At 29.9% G+C, this 4,861-nt stretch overlaps 1 long non-coding RNA gene across 1 annotated transcript; it reads left to right on the top strand.

Annotated features, from left to right (window-relative positions):
• On the top strand, positions 2,348 to 3,905 carry LOC109350967. Its single transcript, XR_002108163.1, has 3 exons — positions 2,348 to 2,715; positions 2,926 to 3,276; positions 3,797 to 3,905. It is a non-coding gene; the product is annotated as an uncharacterized LOC109350967 (long non-coding RNA).

Raw genomic sequence — 4,861 nt, 5'->3', positions numbered from 1 at the left:
CCACTCATTAAACCTATATATGTTATCAATTTTAGAAGTTCCACTACACGAAAATAGCTTGTTAGCCATGGTTCTTGTGCCACACTAGACGGCCTGTGGCAAAAGAAGCCACAAAAAACCGGGGAACCCCTCCTTTTCTTTTTCCCTCTCTCATTTGTCCATTCGTTTTCCCATTCACTAAAAACGAAAAGCTGTTGAAACCCTAAACACTATTTCTTCTTGTTTCTTCCAAATTCACTTATGGATCCCTCTTTCATCTTCCTCTGTTTCTTCATATTTCCCTTTTTCTTCAATTCACCAGCTCCTACCACTCTTCAATTCATCAATTCTATTTCCTCCAAAAAAAATTCATCAAGTTCCTACAATCAACAATTCATACATTCATCAGTTCCTACAATCTACAACTTAAGTCTAGCTTCAACCAACTAATTCTTACAAAGCTTTACACTTCAATCACTCAAATCTAGGTTCAAACTTCAAATCCCTTAATCTGTATGGATACTCTAATTACAACACATTTTCATTATTTGCTTTTTAGGGTTTAGCTTTAATTTATTTCTCTGATTTTATTTGGAAGATATTATAATGCAGTAACAAATCACCTTATAACTAATCCATTGATATTTGTGAATTTGGTGTCTGAACTCATATTCTCTCTTCCAACGCACTGTTTTGGTATGAAATCAAAAAGCCACATAGATAGTGGTAGTATCAAATCAGTGAAATCTCTAACCAATTCTAGTCACAAAGCATATATTTGTAATTTTAGTTAAGAAACATCTTAAGAAGAAATGCTTAGCGATGCAGGCAAAACCCTCTCACAGTTCCTTACTTTCACTATTCCCTTACTATTTTTTTGTTTATCGCTTTATTTAATTTCCAATCTATAATCTTCAGAACTTATTACTTTCTTTTAATTTTCAGATCTTATAGTATTGTAGATTTCCATCTATCATCTTTTTAAATTGTTATTTTGTCATTTTATTCACTCAAATGTATGGTTGCTTTCCTATTGATAATTTTAGCTTCAACTAGGGGTTGGTCATTGATCATTTAAGTTTTTCTTTTGTCAAAAAATGATTATTTTGATAATTAAAAAAATAAAATTCCAGCACTTCTAATATTTATTTGATTTGACTGCTATAACAAAAATTAAAAGGTGCAATATAAGTTTGAATTCAGAAGCTATATTTTATTAGCTTCTAAAAAAATACCTATGTAAAATTATTCAATGAAAAAAATGCTTGCCTTAAAGTGTTTGTTTATGTTTATATTTTGTTTTTTGAATAATTTTTTTGCCTTTATTAGATAGTGATAATTTATGTAACATCACTTATTTTTAAGTGTTAATATGCCATTGTGTTATGAAAATGCAGCTTGCAAGGCCAGAGGTGTTGATCTCATAGTCCATTTCAAGGTATTAACAATGTTGATTGTTTTACTTATTATCCCCTTCCTGAGATTAGTTGATGAGGTGCTTAATTTTATGACTTAATTAACTTTCATAAATTGATTTTAGTTTGGATATTACAAAACCTGATGTAAAAAGCAGTGGTTTGTTGCCTATCTTAACTGGTCTAACCTGTTGTAAACTTCACGAACAAATCACCATTGCTTTTGGGTGAACCTCTATTATTTAATTGTGACTCAAGGTTCAGTTAATGATAGAAAAAAAAAATAATATTTGTCCTTGCTTATATGCACATATGTTTCATGTTTAAAAACTTCAAATTAGGTAAATCTTAAAGAGACTGTCATAGGTTTAAAATTCTTGCTTTTATGAAAAGATTCAAACCAGTCGAAACATGGGTCTCCACACAATGTGTTTGTTAGGTGTTACTCTCTATCCATGCTATAAATTACTGTTTCTATGTTGTAACAAGTGTTTGTTCTTATATCTATTATACTTACTTTTACTTAGACGATAAATTTAAAAATAGATGTGTGTTCTGCACCCAACTTGGTGTGTTCACATCCATAGTCCATCGTCCTTATTATCATGTTGGAATGCTGTAGCCTAATACATGTAATATAAAAAAATAAAACAAATTTTTGATCCCTTGAGAATGATGTTTAACATTGCAATTACGCAAAATTCCACGATTACTGATTTCTTTACTTGTTTGAATGAAAAATAACATTATGCTACAAGGTTATTGATTGATTGCATAATTAGGAAGCAATGGAATGGAGTTTTGGGGTTCTCTAGATGCATTGTTAGTAGTAACATATGTCTCCTAAAAAGCTGGCATTCAACATGACTTATTTTATTTGGTTTTAATATGCTTTTGAAAGAAATTTCCCTTTCTATTGTGAAGGTTGTAGAAGATGGCTGATGCTGAGGATATTCTTTTTCATGACAATGGAACTGGAATGATCAAGGTTAGTTAAATTTGTTATGAATGCAGGTTCTACACTGAATGTCTTGGCATGAAGCTGTTGAGAAAGTGTGATATACCATAAGAGAAATATTCAAATGTTTTTCTTGTATATGGGCTAGAAGATTCTAATTTTACAGTTGAACTTGCTTATAGTCAGTTCCCACTTGAATAATGCTTGCTAACTATTTTTTTGAAGAAACTTTAAAATCACTATGCATGTTCTTAACAGTTATCACAAAATGGCTTCGGATCATACATTGTGATTACAGGTTATGGAGTTTATCACTATGACATTGGAACTGGTTTTGGTCATTTTGGTGATGTAGTTGAAGATGTAAGCATTTATAAGTTTCAATTAATATAATCTTATGTTGTTCAGCAACCAAACAGTTTTGTTATCATCACAATATGAAATTTATAGAGCAATTTAAAAACTAAATGGCCTTTAAGAGTGTATTTTGATACAAAATATCCATTATTTGTGCTCATAATTCATTTATGTTGGGTGATTATTTTGGTTTTATATATACTGCAAATTGTGTAGGTTGCTAGGACTGTGGATCTAATAAAGATGTAAGGGGAAAGATTACCAAGGAACCGGGGCCTGTCAAAGGTAGCAATACAATAATTGAGAGGATTAAAAATATAATCTAGCTTCCTTCATCCAATGTTGGTGCCATGGTTGGAGCAAATGCTAGTGGTCAGATTGTTGAGTATATAGGCAAAAAAGGGGTATCTGTATTTTATTTTCCTTTAATTCAATTTTCCATTGCTAAGTAAAGTTTCATTTTTTCTTGTTCAACAACCACTTTCATTTTCTTCTCTCAAATTGTAGTCTTGGATGATTGCATTCATTCCAAATATTATTGGTTGGCTGCTCATCTCATTTGCAAAAGTAAGTTTATCTTATGATTTCATTTTCTTATGTTTTTCATCAATTTTTTATATAGGGTTTGTTTGGTTATGCTATGTTAAAGTTGATAGGATAAGCTAATACAATATGATCCTGTTATATTTATTTTGTAATTTAAAATCTATAGAGTATACTCTTGTTTCTCAAAATACAATTTCAAAATCTAGAAGTGTATTAAGTTAAGAAATGTGTAAAAAATATCTAGAAGTGATTTTTTAATGAGGAAGATTCTAGAAGTAACTCAACAATCCTCATTTTGCTTCTATAACCCCATAATACTACTTGGTCTTTGGAATTAAGCAAGTTTTGAACTCTATCTCTTAACACACCTTTCTTCCTCTAACAAATGTTATCAATAGTTTAGTGTGAAACATTAGATAACTCTGTGAAGCCTTAAGAACCTTTGATATTATAGCTATTCAACCTCTTGTCTTCTTTTGCTTGTTTTCTTGATCTGCTTTTTCTTTCTTTCCTTAATTATTCAAATTGAACATTCATGTAGCTGAAGGTTCTACTTATGGAATTCGAGCTTGGGTAGCAACCGGAAATAATGGTGGTCAGAGACCACATGTATGATATTACTAACACAAAATTGTTAACCTCCTCCTATTTTGTTTTTTTCTAATTAGAAATTTTATAGTAACTATAATAGAGAGTTAATCTTGATACAAGAGTAACATTATTAACTTGTAATCTTGAGGTCCTATGTTTTTCTATAAAATTCAAAAGTGGACTTGTATAGGGAATATAACAAGTTAGTAATTGAATGTAACAACTTCATTAATTCAATATTTTGTAATTTGATTTATTTATGAATGTTAAACATTTGATAAATGTATAAAATTTGCTTTTGTTAATGATATAATACTTTTATTATTATTATTATTAGCTAGCAAATATTTAATTTATAGAAATTAAGCATTATATTGTGGAATATAAAGCTGTATCAACAAACAGTGCATTGGAATTAGGAGAGGAATATGTATGAAAAATTGAAATAATTAGCCACGGTTAAACTGTGGTAAATCAATTATGTATAATAAATAGCCACAGTTAGACTGTTGCAAATGAATTATGTGTAACAAGTTAGCCACGACTTAACCGTGGCTAAACAATTATGTATATAAATTAGTTGCGGGTGCAAGTGTGGTAGAGTAAAATAAATCATGGTTAAGCTACCCGTGGCTAATATTTTGCAACGCCACTTGTAGCTATTGTCGCCTAAATAGCGACTAATATATTTTTCCATGTTATTTAAGTAGATTGGCCACGGTTTCGACCGTGGCTAACAATATCTTTTCTTGTAATGTTCTATGGGTTATCAAAAATTAGATCACTTATTTTTTAACCCAAAATAAATAGGCAATATAATAATTGTATTAAATGTATGATGTCCACCTTAATTAGAAATTATGAATTTCTAACAATCTCTCATTTGAGTTTGATATTTCTCCTTATTCAATTATATCACATATTCTTTAGATACACATCTATATGTTATTTATATTTAGATTTCTCCTTAATATAATCTAGTCCATCTCATATATCAACTATAGAACCACCACGA

The sequence above is a fragment of the Lupinus angustifolius genome, chromosome LG06 (assembly GCF_001865875.1).
Source record: "Lupinus angustifolius cultivar Tanjil chromosome LG06, LupAngTanjil_v1.0, whole genome shotgun sequence".
Taxonomy (NCBI): Eukaryota; Viridiplantae; Streptophyta; class Magnoliopsida; order Fabales; family Fabaceae; genus Lupinus; species Lupinus angustifolius.
The sequence above is the reverse complement of the archived record's forward strand: the minus strand, read 5'-3'. Positions and strand labels throughout refer to the sequence as shown.